This window comes from Gossypium hirsutum, chromosome D11 (assembly GCF_007990345.1).
Source record: "Gossypium hirsutum isolate 1008001.06 chromosome D11, Gossypium_hirsutum_v2.1, whole genome shotgun sequence".
NCBI classification, from domain to species: domain Eukaryota; kingdom Viridiplantae; phylum Streptophyta; class Magnoliopsida; order Malvales; family Malvaceae; genus Gossypium; species Gossypium hirsutum.
In genome coordinates, this window is record NC_053447.1 from 66,667,875 (window position 1) to 66,693,955 (window position 26,081).

Consider the following 26,081-nt stretch of genomic DNA (forward strand, 5'->3'; position numbering starts at 1 on the left):
ACCCATTAAAGTTGATATTTCTACCCTTCAAGTCTTGTCAGAGCTAAATTTGGATGAAGAAAATCCAAGCCCGATATGTACAGTTAAATTTGATTGAAGAGAAAAGGTTGAAAGCTATCCATCATGGTTAAATGTACCAAAAGCGAATGATGCGAGCTCACCAAAAAGGTTCCCCCAAAAAAAATTCCTTGAGGGGGACCTGATATCGAAGAAGATCCTTCCCATACAAAAGTACTTTAGAAGAAAGTGGATCCCAAACTGAAAGGACCTTATGTGGAAAGTCTTATCTGGAAAAGCATTGATATTGACCGAGATGGATGGCAAAAAACCTGCCTAATCTTGAGAATTCTGATTCAAGAAATAAGTACTTCATTTGAAAAAAAAGAAACGAAAAAGAAAAAAGAAAAGAAGAATGAAAAAAGAAAAAGGAGAGGCCAAGGTGAAAACCCGCAAAGGGCGCCTTGAGACCAAAGGGGTTTTGAATTGAAAACCCAGGAATGGGCAGTTCAAATTTTGATTGAAGGTGGGGCATGCAGTAGTCTTGCCCTCTCTGAATTAATAAGAAGGAGAGATGCTACATCTTGGGGCATCAACAAAGTCTTCTAGGACTTCTAGACACATATCAAGTTCAAAAGGGTCCTCAAGAAGTTTCGGACAGAGAAGCTCATGCTACGATATCTGGGGCACCTATTTCCATTTTATTCATTTTTTGTATTTTTGACAAAATACACCATCTTGATTAATTTATTCTCATTTTGTATTCTACCAAATTTGCTATCTTGATTAATTTGTTCATTTAGAGCTTTGCTCTCAACAAATTTCCATCTTATCCATTGTGATAATCTTTTTCATCTTATACATCTCGTATCTCAGCAAAATTTGCTGTCTTGATTGATTTGTTTGTTTAGAGCTTTGCTCTCAACAAAATTTTATTTTGTCCATTTTGATAATCTTTTTCAAGCATTTTCATTGAAATAACGATTAATAGACTGACAATACTCATGCAGAAGGAGTTCTGCATATTACTCTGAAAGTTTCTAAATAATACGAGGACCTGAAACAAGACTATTGTTTAGAACTGACCAAACCTGAGGGTTGAAAACATTTGAGAAATGATGGTCTAAATTGAGACTATTTCTTTGAATCTTCTGTCAAAGATACTTGCTGAACGAGAAAACATCAGTGATAGAACCTTGATGAACAACGAGCAACGACAACCCAAACTTTAAAAAGGGATCATTTTCATGACATTCTGCATTCATTCAAATGTCATTCATACACATCTAGCTTGGAGCATTTGATTCAATCTGATCATGTCATCCTAATCACTAGGCATAAATAGGTTCATAAAATAGATTATACAGGTCATGTTCCCTAGAGAACAAATCAGTAAAAACCGAAGACAAACCTTGTCTCTCTTGGTTGTAGCAGAGCTGGTTGAAGACAACAGATCTTGCCTTCTTGCATTGACGGCGAAGCAGATCGAAGACACAAACCTTGCCTCTCTCGGTTGTAGCAGAGCTGGTTGAAGACAACAGATCTTGCCTTCCTGCATTGACAGCGAAGCAGATCGAAGACAAACCTTACCTCTCTCGTTTGTAGCAAAGCTGGTTGAAGATAGCAGATCTTGCCTTCCTACATTGACAGCGAAGCAGATCGAAGACAAACCTTGCCTCTCTCATTTGTAGCAGAGCTGGTTGAAGATAGCAGATCTTGCCTTCCTGCATTGAGAATGAAGTAGATCGAAGACAAACCTTGCCTCTCTCGTTTGTAGTAGAGCTGGTTGAAGATAGCAGATCTTGCCTTCCTGCATTGACAGTGAAGCAGATCGAAGACAAACCTTGCCTCTCTCGTTTGTAGCAGAGCTGGTTGAAGATAGCAGATCTTGCCTTCCTGCATTGACAGCGAAGCAGATCGAAGACAAACCTTGCCTCTCTCGTTTGTAGCAGAGCTGGTTGAAGATAGCAGATCCTGCCTTCCTGCATTGACAGCAAAGTAGATCGAAGACAAACCTTGCATCTCTCATTTGTAGCAGAGCTGATTGAAAATTGCAGATCTTGCCTTCCTGTATTTGGCAGCGAAGCAGATCGAAGATGACAAATTTTACCTCCCTGACTACAGTGGAGTACATTGAAGCCGATAACTCTATCTCCCTGTATTTGGCAGTGGAATAGATTGAAGATTGTAGATCTTGCCTTCCTGTATTTGGCAGCGAAGCAGATCGAAGATGGTAGATTTTACCTCCCTGACTACAGTGGAGTACATTGAAGCTGATAACTCTATCTCCCTGTATTTGGTAGTGGAATAGATTGAAGATTGCAGATCTTGCCTTCCAGTATTTGGCAGCGAAGCAAATCGAAGATGGCAGATTTTACCTCCCTGACTACAGTGGAGTACATTGAAGCCGATAACTCTATCTCCCTGTATTTAGCAGTGGAATAGGTTGAAGATCAAAGATGGCAGATTTTACCTCCCTGACTATAGTGGAGTACATTGAAGCCAATAATTCCATCTCCCTAGGTAGCAATGGAATAGAGTGAAGAGTACAGATCTTTTCTCCCTAAGCAGTAGTGGAGCAGATCACATCCAGTCTTATCTCCCTAAGCAGTAGTGGAGCAGACGAAAAAAAAACAATCTCATCCCTATAGAGTTGCAGCAGAGAAGATTGAAGTCATATCTCTCTAAAGATGTCGTAAAGTGGATCAAAGCGACAAGACACAGTGGACTGGAGTGAAACTACTTGAAGAAGAGAAGCGTCAAAACAAGTCGAGACTCGGTGAGACCGGGCAAAATTGGTCTTTCTTAGTCTTTGCTCTGTTCTCGTTACACGACAACGAGCAAAGAGGGGCAGCTGTACAAGCCCAAATTTTTCCCGGCCCAATACCCAAACTTAATTACAAAACCCAAAAAACAAATTAATCCATATCAAGCCCAATTAAACCAAAAGTCTAGCCCAAATCACATTAACCCAACTAGCCCAAATTACACCAGCTAACAAACTTTCAGCAGCAGAAACCCTAGGCACCACATGCCTGCCCCTAGCTGCCGCTCCTACCCCCAAGCCTATGCCACGCCTCTAGCGCCGCATGCGCTCCCTGCACTGCACGTCGCCGCCGGTCGAGACTCGCCATCACCACGCGTCTGACACATCAATCACCTACAACACGCAAGCAAGAAAACAACAAAAGCAGCAGACAAAGGAAAAAGACAAAAAATAGAAGAGAACATATAGTTCGGCTATAAAAAGCCGAAAATGAAACCATTGTAATCCTCTCCCCGATTTTACGAATAAAAAGACAGAGCAAAAACTTTTTTTTTAATCTTTATTTTTCTTTCTTTTTATTAGTATTATTATTATTTTTTCTTTAAAAAAACGAAAATAAAAAAGGGAAAGCAAAACTTACCTGAGGTCGATTCGCAGCCCCGCCGTCGGCGGTCCTTCACCGTCGTCGAATTCGCGTTCAAAGGAGGAGGACTGAACCATTTTCTTTCGGACCCTCGGGTCAAGAAAACTCAACCCTTGAATAAGCCGCGAAGCGAGGGCAAATAAAGGCCATCTTTTCGTCGCCGGCCTTTGGCCTCAGCGGCGGCGCGGCCATTCGTTGGCAATGACCATGGCTGAATAATGGGAGGGGGCTAAGAGGATCCCATTTTTTTCCTTTTTGTAACAGAGGCTGCAAATGAGGGTTTCAATTTTTTTTAAGTAATAAAAACATTTAAACGGCGCCGTTTGATGGAGATCTGCGCATGTTTTGCCCTAATGGGTAATTTGCACATTTGGTCCTTCCATCTTGCGCTTGAAGCGCAATCTGACCTTTCTTTTTTTTTGATTTGGACCGCGAATTTTGTTTCTGCTTCAGTCTGGTCCTTTGACCATGTGCGGTCATTTGCATTGAAACGCTGCACTCTGGGACTGGGGCATATTGCCTGATCATTCCTCCAGCCTTTAGGCGTATTCAAGTTCAGTCCCTGAGCTTTTTATTTACAGTTTGGACCTCAGATTTTGGTTTGATTTTAATTTCATCCTTTAGTTCATTTAATTTATTATTTTTTTAAAAAAGAAATGGGGAGTTCCTTTATTATTTATTTTAAGTTATATATGTGTATATTTTATTTACCTAATATTTTTCTTATCGTTTGTATTACTTGATTTAAGTCAATATAAATACATGCATCCATTTTTATAATACACGTACATATTTTTCCCAGTTTATATGTATATATACTCATACATATATTCTTTATATTCTATAATCTATATACCTTTTTTATTTTCATATATATATACATACGTACTCATATATTTTTGTCTATATACATCTTTCTACTTTCACGAATATATACACACTTATATATTTTTTATATTTTATAATTTTTATGTACATATATATATTTCTTTTAAATACATATATACTTTTTAGGTTTTATAATTTTAAAATACATATATACGCACATACTTTTGACATTTTTTTATATATAAATTATCATTATTTACTTACTTATATTTTTATTATTTTTAAACTTTGATGTATACTTACATTCTTTATAATTATATCTATTTACGTTTTCATCATTATTTTAAAATATTTTAATCTCACTTGCTTATATGCTTGTTTTCTTGTATGTTGTTGATTCATCCTTTTTTATTTATCTTATCTTTGATGCTATTGCTCGTATTATCATTCTACTTACATCATCATCATTGTCATCCCATTATACCCATTTTTACTCAGATTTGTAAAAAAGGAAGATTTCGAAAATAAAAGTAATACTCGGTATTTGGGATCTTCGAGAGGATTGAGCCCTAACGTGTTGGGTTCCCATTTTCTTCGTCGAATCTAAATAATCGAGAATCCTCTTTAAATAAAAAATAAATAAAAGCTCATTTTCGGGATTTCAATATGTTGTGTCCTAACGCATTGGATATGACACGTTTTTTCTCGATACGAGGATTTTTCAAAAATAAAGGCAATATTCCATATTTAGAAAATTCGAGAAAATCGTGCCCTAACTTATTGAGCTTCGATTTTTCTCGCGTTGATCCTAAATAACCGAATATCCTTTTAAAATTGAAATAAATGAGGTTCAAACAAAAAAAATAGAGGCAAGCTTACTCTCGAAAGTACGATATGTTGTGTCCTAACTTACTGGATGTGATATCTTGTTACTTCGAGATAAGAAGGCATTTTTCCATTTTGATTTATTCGAGTAATTTTAAAATAACACGCATAAAAAAGGATCATATTTTTAAATTCTTTAAAGTTCTCAATTTTCGACACCAAGACATTAAGTAATCAACTAGGTACCAATTTTTGGGCGTATCGAGGGTGCTAATCCTTCCTCGTGCGTAACCGACTCCCGAACCCGTTTTTCTGAATTTCATAGACCAAAATCGTTGTTTTAATAAAAATTAAATCGTTTATTAAAAACAACCACTTTTCGAGGTGACCCAATCACACCTCATCAAAAAATGATTGGTGGCGACTGCCGTTTTCGTTTTCATTTTCAAAAACTAAGTCGACCACGTTTTCATCAAAAAAATGGTGTCAACAATATCAATATCAATACGTATCAAAATCAATAAAAATGATACATCCATTAATACGATACTGACTTTCTTACTTAAACCATTTAATCATTTTAAGTTATCGAGTAAATATTATGATATTAGATTAAAACAATAACAAGTTACTTAAACCATTTAATCATTTTAAATTATCGAGTAAATATTATGATATTAGATTAAAAAAATAACAAGTCAACTTACGCAATCTTATTTCTAAATTGATAAAATCAATGTGGAAATACATGCAAATTTATTGATTTATAATAAGAGATTTGCATTATCTTTTTTTTTATAAATTAAACAAAGAATTACATAGAGTAGCAAAAGAACTGTCATCCTTTAAGATTTCTGTAATCTCTAAAGGGGATCCTCAAACATATGCAAAGATTCATCACTCAATACAGCCATTTTTGCCAAAGCATCAGCTGCTCAATTAGTCTCTCTGGGAACATAAATCAAGGACCACTTCTCTTCAAAGGTTAGGATTTGTTGAATCCTCCTTATCAGGGAGTTTTTTGGACCACCAAGCTTACTTTCACTGATAGAAATCACATTTTCAAGATTATTTGATTGAATAATGACCTTGTCGTAACCTTGTTTCTGAAGGAGAAGTAGACCATCCAATAAACCCTACATTTAAGCAACCGCTACTGAACATTTCCCCAAAATGCGATTGTAACCTAGGATCCACTTCCCTTTGCTATTGCGTATCACACCACTTGCAGCAGAGAAACCAGGCACATAGTGAACAACACCATCAGTATTAAGGAAAACACACATACTTGGATTTTGACGAGCTGAAGTCTGTTTTGGTTGAGAAACCAACACTTCATTATGGATAGAGAGAAAATGTTTCACCCAACTATAAGAGACATTGATAATATCCTTTAGATTCATAGCATTCCCTTGAAAAATGATCGAATTATTATTTTTCCAAATGCTCCAAAGAATAATCCCAAAGAGGCAAGCCCAAGATGAGTCACTCTTCTTGTTGGTAGAAAGAGATCGCAAATTCGAGAAAAGCCACGCCGAAATATTAGCAGAAAAAAACTTCCAAGATGATTAGCAGGGATGACATGATACCAAATTTCCCTCGCAAAAGAACAACCCCTAAGGATATGAAGGGTATCCACCATAATATGGCCACAAAGATGACACAACGCGTCTCACGCAATAACTTTTCTAACTCTTTCAGAGTTAGTTAACAGTCTTTGTTTAAGAATTAACCAGATGAACTGCTTGACACGTTGGGGCACTAAAATTTTCCATACCATACTCCAATTCACCTTCTTTGGATTCCAAGACTCCTCATTCAGCATATAATAAGCACTCTTCACAGAAAAGACATCGGTCGTCGTTCTAGACCAAAATAGAATATCTGGCCCAGCTAAGTCTAAAGGAGGAGGAATGCTAATGATTCGTTTAACCACTTCTTCTGGCAGCCACAATTTGAAAAGATCAAGGTTACAATCGCCATTAACCAAAACCATTTCATTAACTTTGCTCTCAGGAACAATGTTGCCATGACTCGGAACATATTGATTAAGAGGTCTCACATTAGAGACCAATTGTCCTCCCAACAACGAACAGTCTTCCAATTTCCAATGAACCAGATCATATTACTGCGCAATGGAGGCCAAGCTTTGGCAACTGCTTTCCACTTATAGGAGCAACTGTTCCTCATAATAGAGTACTCCGACATACTTTCACACAGTCCATACTTAACTCTATGGACCTGAACCCAAAGAGCTTCAGTCTTAGTAATAAGGCTGTAACCAATCTTCAACATGAAAGCTTTGTTCTGATCCCTCAAACATCGAAAATTGAGACTTCTGTGTAGCTTAGGCTGACAGATATCATCCCACCCCAAAGCTATTTTCCTTTTCCCGTCCGTAGCACCCCGAATGAATTGTCTTGCTAATTCTTCAATAGAGTCACAAATTCCTTTAGGGACTAGAGTCGACTGCATGAGATAACTTGAGATAGACAATAGAACTGATTGTGCTAAGCTAACCCTTCCAGCAAAGAAAAGTCTCTTAGCATCCCAACTATAAAGTCGAATACGAACTCTTTCCACCAAAAAATCTAAGATGCTATTAGTAACTCTTCGATGAAAAAGTAAAACCTCGAGATAGTGACCCAAATCATTAACTTCTTGAAAACCAAACATGTTATTAATTTTATTCCTTAAAAGTTCGTTAACCCCCATAGAAAAGAACACATTCATTTTCCTAGCATTTACCTTGTGACCAGATAACTCACAAAAGTTACTCAAAAATTTCTTGAGGAGACCACTATGAATCAAATTAGCTCGACTAAAAATCACCAAGTCATCTGCAAAAAATAGGTGTGAAAGATTCGGTCCTATGCATGATAATCGAATAGGGCTCCACTCCCCTGAAGAGATACTCGTGTGAATCTATGGCCCAACCATTCCATACAGAGGACAAAGAGGTATGGCGACAGAGGACAGCCTTGTCGAATACCCCTTATCGGCCTAAACTTTTGTGGTGGCGCACCATTTCATAAAACCTGCATAGAGGATAACGAGATAGCATTCTTAATAACTTTAACCAAATGAGAAGGAATATCTGCTGCATTGAGAGAAGCTTTTACAAAGTCCCATCTGACTATATCGTAAGCCTTCTCTAAATCAATCTTGATTGCCATCCATTGGAGATTTTTATTAGTTCTCATAGAATGTAAAACTTCCTGAGCGATAATGATGTTATAGATAATATTTATTCCAGCAATGAAGCCCTCTTATTCTTAACTTGTGATCTTCAGGAAGATATTCTTAGATCTATTAGCAATGGCCTTTATGATCAACTTGTGCAACACAGAGCAAAGGCTGATAAGCTGGAACTGTGAGAAATTTTTTGGGTTTGGAACTTTAGGGATTAACACAATAAGTGTGTTATTGAACTCCGGGTCGATGGAACCTCCCTCAAAAATCTTCTTGACCCACTCACAAATAGCATCCCCAATATTATCCCATTGATTTTGGAAGAAAGCGGCATGAAAATCATCACTACCTGGGGCTTTCAAGGGTGCCATGTCGAAAAGAGCATCCTTATTTTCTCGTCCGTAACATTTCTCCCAAGAAAATCAACATCTTTAATACTAAGGCAATGAAAAGCACTAGGAGGAAGAATTCCTAGCGGGCTTGGATTCTCTCCCATAAAGATTCTGGAAAAAAATTAACCGTTTCGTTCTTAAGAACCTCAGGATAAAAAATCCAATCCCCATCAACATTACGTAAAGCAATGATTTTATTGAAATTCCTTCTCTGAACTATGCGTCTATGGAAGTAGCTAGTGTTACGGTCCCCAATTTAAGCTACTCGAATCTTGATTTTTTCTTCCAGAGCATGTCCTCATGATGAAGAATATTTTCAAGCTCATCTCGAATCATTAATTCCTGATGAATAAGAGAATTAGACCCCAAAAGGTCCAAAGGCATGCTGGATTTTAGAAAGCTTATGCATTAACTGCCTCTTCCTCTGGTTTATATGTCCATAAACACAGTTGTTCCACCTTTTAAGCTTATCAGTAAAACTAACAATCGCACGAGTCATATTATCATCTAAACTCTAATTTCCCTTGACAAAATTAGAGAAATTTTGGTGGTGCAGCCAGCCAGCTAAGAACCGGAAGGGACGATTAGGAGCATATCTAAATTCATGGAAAAAATTTAAAAGAAGCGGTCAATGATCCAATTTTATTCTAGGTAAATGGGAAATCGAACAATTAGGAAAAGATTCCATCCAAACGTCGCTACCCACAGCCCTATCAAGTCTTTCGGAGAGATTGCCTCGATGCCATGTAAAAGGAGGCCTTTGAAAACCCATATCATGCAATTGAGCTTTATCCATAAACTCACCAAAAAACTGGCATCTGCGACCTTTGACATGATCGCCTTTTTTATCATTTGAAGAGAGGATGGTGTTAAAATCTCCAATAGCCATCCAAGGATCATACCCAAGTGGAATTGAGCGACTTAAATCATTCCAAAAATTTTCCTTTTCAGTTTGTCAAGGCTCCCATACACAAAAGCAACAAAGACCATATTAGGATACATATTAGAACAAATATGAGCCAAAATGAAATGATGATGATTACCAACCACATTCAAATCAATCAAAATTTTCCATCCAATCCAAATACCTCCAGAAAATCATACCACTTCCACACGATGAGACGTATCCCAGCCTAACTTTGCAATGATAGTGTCAGCTTTGGTCCCACTAATTCTTGGTCCCACTAATTCATAGAATCAGCAAATGGAACCCATATATTTTTAAAATTTTTGTAACGATTACCTGGTCCTTTTAAAGTTTTATTAAGTTTCCAACCTCCTTTTATACCAGTCACTTTAGCATTTTGTCCCTTAAAAACCTCCCTAGGAAATTTATTCCAAACGAAGGACCATCACCCCCATCTCCTCACTCACGGTCTCCAGAATATTTCTATTTGTGAACACAACTGCCGAATGATTTTTGACCTCCAAAACGCCTTCCTTCACCTCCACATTAACAAAAGAATTCTTTTCAAAAGCAGGATTAAAGTGCACTACATGTTCTACTTGCTTTTGGAGAGAAAAATGGGGGTCCACTTGTACTTGATCTGCATCAACAACATTTTTTGAATCTAAAACTAAAGGAAAAAAAGAGACAGAATTACCTAAAATTAAAGATCAGTAGTTTCTTTCAGCACTTGGCAAAGAATCATGCGTGGCACTTGAGAGTTTAGACAAGTCTACTGCAGATTCTTTCGGATCCTGGACCTCTTGCTGCAACCCACTGCTAACATTGTTAGGGGCCTGCTCGTTACTAATCGAAGGAGTCAAAATTTTTACCGCCAAAGAAACCTACGGATCTGGGCCCATCTTAGTCCCACCTGTGGAATGGTTAATCAGAAGGTTAGTGGCCTGAGAGACACAGGCTTGACCCTTTAGATTTTTTCGCACCAACAGGCCCAAGTTGGATTTTTTAGAACCATCACTAGCAGGTTTTTTACCCTTTGAAGGTTTAGCTTGGGAACCAATTAAAACAGCTTTCCCTTTTTTCTTCAAATCTTTCTGGGGTTCTTTAATCATTTCCTTTTCCAGTGAAGTCGCCTCCAAATTAACTAAAGATTGATAATGTGATCCCATAGTTTTCTCCCCTTTAGAATTGTTTCCTTTTTTAGTGCCATCCAAGGTGCCGCGTCTGGTCTTCCGCTCCACTAGCATCTAGGGACCATAGTATCCAGGGACCATAGTCTCCTTCTCCGGCTGCTGCAGAAATTACAGCAGCTTATTCTGATGACTCACCCTTCTCTTTTGCCCCTGAGGTTTGTGTGACTGATGAATAGGTTTCTTTTGTATGACCATAACAACCACACTTAAAGCAAACCACAGGTAGGTTTTCGTATTTTATCCTTTGAGGGCTAACGGTCACCGTAAATTGACAAAAACTTGCGTTTAAAAGTGCCGCTATAGGTTTAAAAAAATACCGCTAAAACCTGTTTTGCTATAGTGGTGTTAAAATCCAACTTTGTTACTTTACCTATCATTCCCCCAATCTTCATGTGAATCTATTTTTATAAAAGTGACTGGGAAGATCGGGAAAACGAATCAATGTGAGAACCAAATTAGGGTAAGGTAAATTGGGATTGAAATCAATCGTCCAAGGCTGGACGGTAAGGTAATGACCGAAAATAACCCACGGACCCTGAGAAATGATCTTGTCATAGTCTTCATGCTCTGAAATTTTGCAAGAAAATAACCATTCTCAATATCCATTAATTGAAAAGGCTTAGATGGTCTCCAAATCCCATATAATCTATTTTGCAAAGTCGTGATTCCAAGGTTTCGTCCCAACATCTTGAGTACCACAGAGGTTGACATTTTCTTTTCCAAAAGTTGATAAACTCTCTTTGAGAAATCAATGGAAGGGACACCATCAACAAAAGATTTCTTGACATCCTGCTCTGTAAGGGAGAAATTATTAGCAAAGTATTGGCCATCACTTTTATTAATCTGATCAAAAGTTTCCTTCGCCACTAGCATATCCTTCCATGACAGCGAAGGCATTGGTAGTGGATCCACAACCATCACATCTTCAGGAGTCGCGTCCGACTCCTTAAATTGAACCTTCTTTGTGTTAGAATCCTCAGGAATAGAGACATCTTCTCTATTCCCGTTCACAGTAGCAACCGATGAAGACGAGAGACATCTTCTTTTGGGAAAAAAAAGGCCGGCATCGTCCATAGAATCAGTCAATTTTAATTAATTAATTAATTAAAATTTTCGTATATAAATATCAAATTATTTTCGTATATAACACTATTTTTACTGTGATTGAGCAACTAAGGTCAGTTCTTTATTGAGTCTAAGTTCTAAAAAACACTTTCCACCGCAAAAGTAATAAAGAAGGCTTGATTTTTAGAGTCAAAATTATGATGAAAAAGTGTTTTTTTTTTTTACCTAAATGCAAAAGTTAATATTTAATTACTTTTAGGTTTTGACTCAGTGGCGTATCTACGTAGTGGGGTTAATGGAAAATTGTCCATTTAGATATTTTTAAAAATTTTAAATTAATAAAAATAAAATTACACTTCAACCCTTCTTAAAAATTTGATTTAATCTTTTAAAAATTATAAAAATTAAAATTTAATTTCAAACTCTAACCTCCCCTGTTTTAACTTTTAGATTTTAAAGTACAATTATCAAAAGCTAATATTTAGATAAATTTATAATAACTATAGTTTTTGACCAACTATTATAGTAATAATAGATGAAAGACGATCATAAATTATGATTTCCTTTTCTCTGAGATCATTCATTGGAATTTTCAATTTTTTTATTGCACATAAAGTTTCCTATTTATTTCCTCTTCACAATCACAGAGGACAAATGGTTTCGTCTTGAGTTTTGTGAATAAAGTTTTTGTTACCAAAATTTAGTAAAATTATTTATGTTTTTAAATCTAATCGGCCCATAAATCAAAATGGATTGGCCCTGAGCTCACAACAGAAATATTTAGGAGGAAAATGATTTCTACATTTGTTTCATTGAAAATGACTTTCGGAAAATGATTTACTTTTCTGAAAAAGCTAATATTTTCTGGTGTTTGGATAAATCTGTGTAAAATATTTTCTTTTGTTTGGCAGGTTCTTTAAAAATATTTCATAAAAGTCGTTTTCAATTAAACAAACATACATTTGAGATTTTTTTTTATTTTTTTATTGTTTAATTGAGTTTATTTTATATTTATAATTTTATATTTAACATTGTTTTTACATATAATAAAATTATTTTGTTAAATTTAGGTTCATTGCAACGATCATTTTTTAGTTACATGACTATCAACTGAGTATTTTTTTATTTAAAAATATGACATTAACATGTCAACAGTTAGACTTGATTTTCAAATTTGGAAAGTAGAGGGATTAAATTCTTGAAAATAAAAGTACAGAAACTAAATTGCAAATTTGTGAAGAGTATATAGACTTATGACATATTTTAACATTTATATTACAAAACATTTATTATTAATATATTTATAATTGTAATAAATATTTAGTATTAAAATATTAATATTGATATTTTCAATAATATGTGAATAATATTATTTAAAATTATTATTTTTAAAATTTACTATTAAAATAAAATTTAAATATTAAATAATTTATTAAAAATAATAAATTATTTTAATTATATTAATAATTTATTATATGGCTAAATATAAATAATTAAATACGTATGTTTAATAATATTAAAAAATATAATATTTTATATTAATATTTTAATAATTTTAAATATTTTTAAAAATAAAAATAAAATTTATTATCAATATAATAATATTAAACTTGATTTAAGTTAATTATTATATAAAAGTAAAATTATCTATTGAGGAGCTCTTTTCCGGAAAATGACTTATGTTTTTCAAAAGGGTAAGCCATTTTACAAGGAAAAATGTTTATTTTCCGTTGACCAAACTGTTTTATGTGAAACAAGCACAGGAAAATGCAGAAAATATTTTTCGTAAAACCTTTTACATATAAACAAACGGACCCTAATTTTTTTCTTTTGGTCCAAAATGTTTAGATTTGGGATTTCATCCTTTTGGATATTTAAAATTTCAAGTTTACCTTTATAGTGTTTTAAAATAAAATCTGAAAATTTTTCTCTCGTGTAAAAAAATATTTATGACATCAGGGGTGAAGTCAAAAAATTATTTTTTGGGAGCTAGAATTAAATTATATATTTTTATCGTAAAAATATAATTTCACCATTTTAATAGCCTATATCCTTATAATTTTTAAAAGATTAAATCAAATTTTTATCAATTTAGAGGGACTAAAATGTAATTTTACCATTACTAATTTAAAATTTTATAAATTATAAAGGGGTCTAAATGAAAAAAAATTCATTTTAGAGGGGTGGGCCCCTGCCAGCCCCCTTGGCTACGCGCATATATGGAATAATGTCAAGTTAAGCCCTTAACATTTACATTTGTTGTAAATTTGACCCTTATTTTTTTGAGCTAAATTTGGCCACTAATCTTTTAATTGATATTAATCATATCAATTTATTTGAGTAAAATATTTTTACACTAAACTTAAATTATTACTTTTAAAAACTCATGGTAGTTGTACAATTTGTATCAATCGAAATGCTCCCTTTCAATAGTAAATTAGAATAATAAATTTTAGGTCTCGTTCCAGTGCAAATTTCAATTGATATTAATCATATCGATATGTAGTGGTTAATTTCACTTATACCAGCCATAAAATGATGTACCATGTTGATGTTATTTGTTTTAATTATTTTAAATTGTGTATGTTATATCTTAATCCATTCCATGTTTAGTTTAACTTTATGATGTAACTCAAGTTTATGTTTTCTTAAAACATATAATTTTTACACGTTAAAAAATAATAGTAAAGCCCCTGCGAAAGCAGGGGTTAATTCTAGTAATAGGTGAAAGACCACGTTATTGACCCAAAAGTTCAATTATGATTTCCTTCTCCATGGCATCATTCACTGTAATTTTCAATTTCTTTTTATCAGTTTCCCAAATTTCCTATTTATTTCCTCTGGACAGTCACTGACGACAAATAATTTCATGTTCAGTTTTCTCAATTAAGTTTTTGTTACGAACGTTGCAAAATTCCCTATTTATAAAACATTTATTATTAACTTAACATAAAATCTAATATAGTAGATGTTAATTATGTAAATACAAAAGATTTTATTATATTATATTGTTAGGTATGATACTATTTGAGAGAATAGAACCAGAATAAGTACTAATGATAGCTCACGAGTTATTTAATTTGAGACATTCAAATCTTTAAAATATAGTTAAGTGGACATTTTCTCATATTAACATCACCTCAATATAACATAAAAAAAGAGGTTAAATTGTATTAGCATTTTGCATACTTTATAACTTTATTCGTAAGTGGAAATAAGATGATTTATATTTTGAAGAGTGCATGAAAAGGGAAGAACTTGATAATTTTAATAATATAAATTCATGTTAAAAAAGGAGTATATATAAATGTTAAAAAAAGGAATAATTCAACAAATATGCAATGTTAAAACAATTAAATAACATTGTATATGATTTTTATTACTCTTGTTATTTTTATTAATAATTGTATTATTGACTATTTTCTTAGACTAACATGTTGCTTATAATGATCTGATTTCAATTTTTGTTACTCGTGTTATTAATATTTGGTTCCTCTTAAATGAACCAAAACATCATCTTTTATTCATATTAAACGATCTCAAAAAACTACTCTTATCGAATTACGTTCCAAACAATTAGCGATTTGCACAGGAGTTACGGTTTTGTTTCTTCAACTAGTGGCATTTGTCGGTTTGCTTTCCTCCTACACTTTTCTTTAGTTTTGTTGGGATTCTTAGTTTCTAGGCATTGTGTTGCGTGGCAGCCTCACTGTCAATTTGGCTTGCGTGTAATGCTTTTTGTTTTGAAGAGAAGAGCTGGGATGTTAATGATACCATCTTCCTTGTAAAGATCAGATCCTTGTTTTGGCTTCGAGCTTCATATGTTGATCTTAACCTCCGAGAATCTATTTGGTGGGAGTGTCCTTTGTTCTGATCTCCAACAACCCCTTCAAAGGATTCGAATAGGTATTTTTTTGTTCCCTCCGCCTTTTAGCTGCTTTAGAGTCAACATTCCAGGGGGACCAAGTCCCGCCGGTCTTGGTGTCCTTTGTCCTAATATTTTCTTTAATAATTAATGGAAAACAAAAAAAATTATATGTTCACCGTCTTAAGTATGGCTTGAATTCGAGTCACGATAAGTGCATTGCTATTAGGACTTTGCTCTCTTTTTGTAAATAAAAGAAAAATTCCAATCTATGTTTGGCTCTTACCTAAAATATTTTAGGCATTCTATGGATTTAATTGTTTAGTGAAATTATAACTCTTACAATATAATTATTACACTTCCATTGAAAGTTAACTATTTTATATCTAATATAGAAATTCTTATTCTTACGTTGTTGTTTAAATAATAACCGATAGTTATGGTCAACGAAGGTTTTCTTATCTTCCAATAAATTTAATTTAAGAATTTGTCAATAAATTTTATATTTTTCTTGTCAACTTTCATATATTTATATATATAGGCATACATGTCGTAGATTTTCTTTAACAATTATTTGAAAAAAAAAGAAATCATATTTTTTTATATATTTATTTTTATATCCCTATTCGGCTTGGACGTGGTGATGTGAGAAGTGATAGTACCTATGGACGACCCTCCGTCTTCTGTTATTTTGTTGGCCTTCCAGTGACTAGCCACCCGCGTGTCTCAAAGCCTCCATAAAGCCAAATCATCTTGGGCCACCCACTATTAGTGCGTACGCACATATACCCAAAAGGGGATAATTGAAGCCAAACAACCACATACTACTTCACAAAAAGAATGACAAAGCAAGCCAAATTTATCACTTGATAGATCACACGAGTAGTCCATCACCCATATTGTCAGTGACATAGCACTGTCAAGCATGGAGTCCTTCCCCATAAATACCCTAGGGCACGATGATAGTAGGATCTTTTCCCCTTCAGCAAACCTAAGCACCGCACCTAGCAACAATCTACCTCTCTTCTCCTTATCTCTTATCTCCTTTAACTCCTTCACTCAGGCTCTCCACCTAATTAAGGTGAACCAATCTTCTTGTCACCACCACCATATTCTTATTCTCTCCTCCCTTATTGTATCATAGTATCAATATCTATATCTATATACAATTTCATATTTAAAAAAAATTTCTATGTTCAGATACTACCAAAAAAGAAACTCAATGTAAATAGGGCAATTCTGTGAACTCAAATATTTTTAGGCATTTTATGGATTTAATTATTTAGTGAAATTATAGCTCTTATACAATAATTATTGTACTTTGATTGAAAGCTAATTATTTTATATCAAATATAGATTTTTTTGATTCTTACACTATTGTTGACACCATTTTTTTGGATAAAAACGGGGTCGACTTGGGTTTTGAAAAAAATGAAACAGGAGTCGCCACCAATCTTTTTTTATAAGGTGTGATTGGATCACCTCGAAAAGCGGTTGTTTTTAATAAACGGTTTGATTTTATTAAAACAACAAGTTTGGTCCGCGAAATTCAGAAAACGGGTTCGGGAGTCGGTTACGCACGAGGAAGGATTAGCACCCTCGATACGCCCAAAATTGGTACCTTAGTTGATTACTTAATGTCTTAATGTCGAAAATTGAAAACTTAGAAGAATTTAAAAAATACGATCCTTGTATTAAAACGTTGAAAATTTTTAGGAAAATGGGCATATTTCACATTATTCGAGAAAGAGAATCATATCCAGTAAGTTAGAATACAATGTCTCAAATTCCCAATACGTGAATGAATGCCAGAATTTTACTTATTTAAAAGATATTTTATTATCTCGGGTTTAGGAAAGGGATCATGCCCAGTAAGTTAGGACACGATCTTTTCTTAATTCCCGAGATCGTTTCAAAACTTGAGTTTGAAAAGATTAGTGTGTTTAGATTTATTGTGGAAATCGAAACCCAGTAAGTTAGGGTACGATCCTCTCGAATCTAAACACAAAATATCATTTTTTTAAACAAATTTTATTATCGAGTGAAATAAAAACATGAAGTCGTAGTAAAAAATGTGAAAGCAAATTACATTGTTATACATGACAAAATCATAATGAATACAAAAGTGTAAAAATGATACGAGCAATAGCAACAATATAAAATAAATAAAAGTCAAACCTACAATCATATAAAATAACAATGTATATAAACAAATAAATTAAACATTCGTTCAAATAATAATGAAAATGAAATAAATAAATAGTGAATACAATTAAAATGTAAAGGGATATATATATATATTTATATGTATAGACAAAAAATAAAATATGTGTGTATTCATAAATTACAATATATATATAAAGTATATTTTAAAATATAAAGAAAAAAAATATGCATATATATAAAAATATGTACATATATATATAGGTGTATAAAATTATGGAATATGAAAATAATGAAATGCATATATAAAGTAGGCGCATGAAAATATGTATGTACAAATGAAAGTTTAAAAATAATGAAAATATACATACGTATACAAATAAATACGTTAATTTATATATATATGTTTAAAATATATTGAAAATATGTATGTATATGTCTATGCAAATTAAGATATACAAAATATATAAATACATACATATAAATATATATACTTATAAAATAAAAATATGTATATGTATATAGATATATATAAAAAGAAATATGAGTATACGTATATATATTAAACAAATTATATGTAAAATATATACATGTATATGTACAAGCACTTATATGATAATAATAAGACATATATATATTTAAAAATACATAAGTAAATATGAATAGAGATATAAAAGTAACAACAATAATACCAATACTAATAATAGTAAAGATGATAATAATAATAATAATAATAATAATAATAATAATAATAATAATAATAGCAAAAGTACTAAAAAGAGGACTAAATCGAAGTAAAATAAAAAGTACTGGGCAGATTCGAAATAAAAAAGGACTAAAAAGACTAAATTGTAACACGCACGGAAAGAAGAGGGACCAAAATGGAAAATAGACCAAAATGTCAAAACGCGGCGCTTCAGGGGACTAAAATGAAACAGAAATAAAAATTTGTGGTTAAATTAAAAACAAAGAAATAGCGAAATAGGACCAAATTGAAACACGCCACAAGTCAGAGGGACTGCGCGCGTAAATAGCCCAAAAATTAAAAACACGCGGATCCTTCGGGTCGGGTCGGGTCAACGCGCGGATCCCCTTTGCTAAAACGGCGTCGTTTCATGTTTAGTATAAAAATAAAAAAAAACCAAAAAACAATCAGTTCTTCATTTTACAAAAAAAAAACAGAGAAGGAGGGAGAGAGAGGGATGCTCTCTCAGGCCACAAGTCTGGCCTGGGACTCCGGTGAGCCTCCGCCGTAGCGCCACCGTGTGCGGCGGCCAGAGGCTCAAAATTGGACCTTTTTGGTCCTTTTTCGGTACGGCGTAGGTATGACCCTTTTTTAACTCCCTTTTTACTATATTTATTTTATGTGTGTGTATGAAGAGAAAAGAGAACAAAATAAATAAATAAACTTCAAAACTTGAGAAGGAAAAGACCTTGAATCTGCCTCCTTTTTTATTTTTAGATTGAATCCCTTGTTTGATACCCAAAATCGGAAGCCCCCTTACATTTTCTTTTTCTCCCTTTATATAACCGATTACAATACCTATTTATCTATTTCTATTATTTTTTGTTTTTGCCTCTGCCTTGCGTGTTTGTTTCTCTCATTGCAGGTGGAGCAGGTAGAGCGACGTCAGAAGGGCAGGTGATCGGCGGAGTTGGTGGCGGTGGCAGAGGGTAGGTGATGGGTGCGGCGGCTAGGGTTAGGGGTTAGGTTTTTCTGAAAGTGTTTGGGTTATTGGGCTAGTAGTTGGGCTTTGGGTCTGTTTTGGGTCTTGGGTTTGGGCTGGTGGGTTGTTTTGTAATGGGTTTGGGAAGGGTTCAGATTGGGCTTGTACAGCTGCCCCTCTTTGCTCGTTGTCGTGTAACGATAACAGAGCAAAGACTAAGAAAGCCCAATTTTGCTCGGTCTCGTCGAGTCTCGACTTCTTGGTGCTTTTCTTCTTCAGGTAGCTTCATTTCAATCCACTTTGTCTTGTTGCGTCGATCCTCTCCTCTGCAATTTCAAGAAGAGATATGACTTGTGGCTTCAATCCATTCTGTTGTAACTTCAGGGGGTAAGGTCCATCATTTGACCCGCTCCACTGCAACTTCAGGGAGATCGGACTCATATCTTCAACTTGCCCCACTACAACTTCAGGGGGATAAGTTTCGTGACTTCAACCTGCTTTACTGCAACTTCAGAGAGACAAGGTTTGTGACTTCGCTTCCATCTATTCCACTACAACTTTAGGGGAATAAGATTAGACATGATAAGGATCACTATCTTCTGTCCGCTCCGCTACAACTTTAGGGAGACACGCCTTATTGTTTTCAGTCTGTTCCACTGCATCTTCAGGGAAATAAGACTTGATGCGATCTACTCTGCTGTAACCTCAGAGAGATAAGATCCTTTAATCCGCTCCACTGTAACTTCGGAGAGATAGGATAGTGTCTTCGATCTGCTCCGCTGTAATCTCAGGGAGATAAGATCTCTTATTTTAATCCGCTCTACTGTAACTTCAGGGAGATAGGATAGTGTCTTCGATCTGCTCCGCTGTAATCTCAGGGAGATAAGATCTCTGGCTTCAATCTGCTGCACTGTAACCTCAGGGAGATAAGATCTGAAATTCTTTGGTCTGTTCCACTGTAATCTCAGGGAGATGAGACCTGATGTGATCTTCTCTACTGTAACTTCAGAGAGATAAGATCCTTTAATCCGCTCCATTGTAATCTCAAGGAGATAGGATTACTATCCTTGATCTGCTCCGCTGTAATCTCAGGGAGATAAGATCTGAAATTCTTTGGTCTGTTCCACTGTAATCTCAGGGAGATAAGACCTGTATAATAAACCTAATTATGCCTAATGATTAGGATGACATGATCAAAATGAAACAAATGCTCCTAACTAGACATATGTGAACGGTGTTTGCATGAATGCAGAATTTTATTTTTCCGAGAATGATCTCGCTTAGGTTATCACTACTCGAAGTTTATCAAGGTTTTGTGACTGATGTGCTACAATGCCTTCTCGCTTGACTGATTTTTCTGAAGAAACATTTAGCCAGACTGTCCCCATTGTAAACCTCAAAGTTATATCCACTGGGACGCCAAAATTTGTACCATCATTCTCTCACAGTAATCTAAGGGTAGAAATACGTGGCTTTTCCTCTGTCCTCTTTTATCACAATTCGGGGATATAGGATCTGAACCGTTTTGGTTTCCTACACCATTCTCAAGGTGTCGTACCAAAGCCTTATGCGCAAGTGAAGGCTCTCTTCTCCGAGGTAACCTATTGCCTGATGATCATTGCTTGCTTGTTCATTTAAGCTTTGTAATTAACACGACAGCTTGTCATTTTGTTCAATCAATGTTTAGACGACAAAACCTGAAAGGATAGTCTTTAACTTAGACTCTTCCTTCTTAGCTATTTCACCCTTTAAACTTGGTATCTTCTAAACAATAGTCATGTTTCAGGTCCCTATATTATTTAGAAATTTTCAGAGTAATATGCAAAACTTCTTTCCTGAAAGTTTTATTAGTTCGTTAATCATTATTCCTATGCAACATGTTTGCAAAAAGACCATAACAATGGATAAGAATAAGGCTCGTTTCTGATCATAACTCAAATAAAAAATCGAAGATAGCGAAAGAAAGGTAACAAAGAAGTGGATTGAGAATGTGCGTTTTCACAAAAGGAAAGGAAGAAAGAAAGAAAATAAAAGAAATGTATTTCAAGAATACACATAAGAACTAGGTGCCCCAGTTATCGCCGCTTGAGTTTCTCTGTACAAACTTTCCGAAGACCCTTCTAAGTTTGGCATGTGTTCAGGAGATCTGCAATACTCTGTCAATGTTCCAAGACGTTACATATCCTTTCTTATTGGTTCAAGTAAAGGAAGATCATCATATCCCCCCGATCAAAATTTGATCCGCTCAAGTCCTGATGTTCCAATCCTGCCCAATACTTGAGTCGCCCTTTTCAGGTTTTCGACTCAAGCCCTCTTTGGTCTCAAAGTGCCCTTTACGGGTTTTCACCTTAGCCTCTCCAAAGTTTTTTTTTAGGAAGCAAAGCGCCCTTTACGGGTTTCACTTTGGTTCCCCTTTCTTTCATGTGAAGTATTTCTTGACGGAGTCTGCGTTTACCGGATTTGGTAAACTTTTGCCATCCATCTCGTATAGGATCAAAGCTCCACCAGAAAAGGCTTTCTTTACAACATAAGGGCCTTCCCAATTTGGCATCCATTTTCCTCTAAAATCTTTTTGCATAGGAAGAATCTTTTTTAGTACCAAGTCCCCTTCACGAAATTCTCGGGGGCGGACCTTTTTATTATAGGCTCGCATCATTCGTTTCTGGTACATTTGCCCATGGTGAATAGCTCTTAGCCTCTTTTCCTCTATTAGGTTCAACTGATCGTACCGAGATTGGATCCAATCGGCTTCATCCAACTGTAGCTCAGATAACACCCGTAGAGAAGGGATTTCAACTTCAATGGGTAATACTGCCTCCATTCCATAAACCAGAGAAAAAGGCGTTGCCCCAGTAGAAGTTCTAACAGATGTTCGATAGGCAAGGAGAGCAAATGATAATTTCTCATGCCAATCCTTGTAGGTTTCAGTCATTTTCCCCACAATCCTTTTAATGTTTTTATTGGCCGCCTCCACTGCACCATTCATTTTGGACGATACGGCGATGAGTTATGATGCTTGATTTTAAATTTGCTACAAACTTCAGCTATTGTGCTATTATTCAAGTTCATCGCATTGTCGGATATGATCCTCTCAGGCATCCCATATCGACAAATAATCTCCTTCTTCAAGAATTTGCTGACTACTGCTTTTGTGACATTTGCATATGAAGCAGCCTCCACCCACTTGGTAAAGTAATCAATTACTACGAAGATGAAGCGATGCCCATTAGAAGCCTTTGGTGATATTGGCCCAATAACATCCATACCCCACATGGAAAACGGCCAAGGAGAGGTCATGACGTGAAGAGGTGAAGGAGGCGCGTGTATTTTGTCTCCGTAAATTTGGCATTTGTGGCACTTCCTGGCATGATCAATACAATCTCCTTCCATGGTGGGCCAATAGTACCCAAATCTCATGATCTGTCTGGCCATCGTGAAACCACTGGCGTGCGTCCCACAAATACCCTCATGGACTTCTTCCAAAATTTTCTTGGCTTCTACAGCATCTACACATCTTAACAGTACTTGATCCTTCCTTCTTTTATATAACACTTCTCCATCTAAGACATATTCAATGGCTATCTTTCTCAGAGTTCTTTTGTCATTCTCTGTCGCTTGATCAGGGTATTCCGATTCTTCACATATTGTAAGATACTCCGATACCAAGGACAATCATCTTTTCCCTCCTCCTCAATATTGCAACAATTAGCCGGGGTCTCAGAGATACTCATCTGAACAGGCCTCATTGCCTCAAGTCTATTCACCTGAATCATCGAAGCTAGAGTAGCTAATGCATCAGCCATTGGTTTTCCTCCCGTGGGAGGTAATAGAAGGTGATATCGTCAAACTCCTCAGCCAATTCAAGAACTAGTTTTCTATAACCGATTAGCTTAGGATCTCTAGTCTCCCACTCCCCTTTGAGTTGGTATATCACCAACGCTGAATCCCCGTATACTCTCAGTACTTTGATGTTCCGTTCAATGGCTGCACGAATGCCCATAATACATGCTTCATATTCTGCCATGTTATTTGTACAATCGAAGTCCAACTTGCTAGCAACAGGATAATGATCTCCACTTGGGGATACCAAGACTACCCCAACTCCATTACCCGTAGCATTTGAAGCTCCATCAAAATTTAACTTCCATACGTGATCCATTTGAGGATTTTCTTCAGTATTCGCCACATACATCAAGTCCTCGTTTGGAAAATCGAAATTCAAAGATTCATAGTCCTCCAAGGCTCTACTAGCTAGGAAATCGGCTATTGCACTTCCCTTTATGGCCTTCTGACTGACATATACTATATCAAATTCTGAGAGCAAGATCTGCCATCTAGCCATTCTCCCGTTCAAAGCAGTCGATTCCATCATATATTTTAAAGGATCTAACTTTGAAATCAGCCAAGTCGTGTGATACAACATATACTGCCTCAGTCTTCGGGTTGCCCAGATTAGAGCACAACACAACTTCTCAATTGATGAGTACCTCATTTCGCAATCGGTAAATTTCTTACTGAGATAGTATATTGCCTTTCTTTCTTCCCGTCTCATCATGTTGGCCCAATACGCATCCCATGGAATTCTCCAACACTGTAAATACAATATCAATGGCCTATCTGGACTTGGAGGTGATAAGACTGGAGTATTAGCCAAGTACTGCTTTATCCTATCGAAAGCCCTCTGACACTCTTCATCCCATTCACCCGGATTATGTTTCTTTAAGAGCCGGAATACTGGATCACATTTCTCTGTCAGTTGTGAGATGAACGAGCAATGTAATTCAGCCTCCTAGGAAACCTCGAACCTCCTTCTGAGTGCGCGGGGAGGTAAATCTCGTATTGCCTTTACTTTGTCTGGGTCAACCTCGATCCCCTTTTTGCTAACTATGAAGCCTAATAACTCCCTGATCTGGCTCCAACGTGCATTTGGCCGGTTAAGCTTGAGCTGAAATTTCTTTAATCTCAAAAATAACCTTTTCAAGACCTGAACATGCTCTTCTTCCGTTCTAGACTTCGCGATCATATCGTCAACATAGACTTCGATCTCCTTGTGCATCATGTCGTGAAACAAAGTCACCATAGCTCTTTGATACGTTGCTCCCGCATTCTTCAATCCGAAGGGCATTACCTTGTAACAGAATGTTCCCCATAAGGTAATGAATGTGGTTTTTCTCATGTCTCCAGGATGCATCTTTATTTGATTGTATCCAGAGAAACCGTCCATGAAAGAAAACAATGAATAGCCCGCCGTGTTATCTACCAAAGTATCAATGTGAGGCAGTGGAAAGTTGTCCTTTGGACTAGCCTTGTTCAAATCCCTATAATCCACACACATTCGTACCTTTCCATCTTTTTTGGGAACAGGACGATGTTGCTACCCAATCTGAATACTTGACCTCTTGTAAGAATCTAGCGTCGAATTGTCTTTGATTCTTCTCTTATTTCAACACAATGTCAGGTCTCATTCTCCTGAGCTTCTGTTGAACGGGTTTACAATCCTCTTTTATGGACAGACGATGCACCACAATGTTAGTACTTAGCCCAGGCATATCTTGGTACGACCACGCGAAACATCCTTGAACTCTCGGAGCAAATTAATGAGGTCTTGTCTTGTCTTTGCGGTGATTTCAGTTCCAATTTTCACCTCCTTTCCATCCTCTAGGCTCACTATTTCTAACGATTCCCTATGAGTAGGATATGCTTATCTCTTGTTCCATCATTCTAACAAGTCCGGAGATGCATCATAATCTTCGTCATTTTCAAAGTCGTGGGATCCTTCTGAAACACCTCTTGCTCAAAATAGGCTCCGTGTTTGAGCAGCGTCACTCATGTCATTGATATCTGAAGACCTATGAAGGCATATCAAAGATATACCAAGAATATAAATTTATGAATAGTTGTGCAAAAGAATTACAAATGAAAGATTATTTGTAAGACAATCAACCAAATGAAAATATAAAAAGAAAAAAGACTGATCAAGATGAACGTTGACATGTATTTCATTAAAATAATGATATTTAGGCCCCATGCCTATTTCACAAAAAAATTTCATATTGTTTCTAGGCCAACAAACAACAGGAATGTTTTGAGCATTACTCTGAATAAGCCCTAAAGACTACAGGGATTTCTTCAGCAGTCCAATTGTTTAGCTCGTTTCCAGGCTCATAAGGGCAGATCTCCCAACAAAGCCCTCCTTTCCGTTGCTTCTATGGCGTTGGTATAAACGTTTTCCAACATTCCTCCATGCCGCTACCGGACACTCCACATTCAGAATGAATAAATCCTCCCGACACAAAAGATGTAGATATGTGGGGAAAGGTTAAAGGCTCACACTTAGCTTCATGTCCATTCAAACGCGCCCTTCTTCTCTCTTGTCTCTTCTCTACTTCTTTCTTCTTCTGCTTCATGTCTGGCTTGTACCCTAAACCAAATCTATCAAACTTTTCCTTCGGCATTGGTGCCTCAATCCTTCCCAATGAAGAGATATTTCCCAATCACTTTCCTCCGCGGTAAGGCTCCCTCTTTCGCCTACACCATTCAATCGCAATCCCATCCTCAGTGGTCTGGATATTTTCGG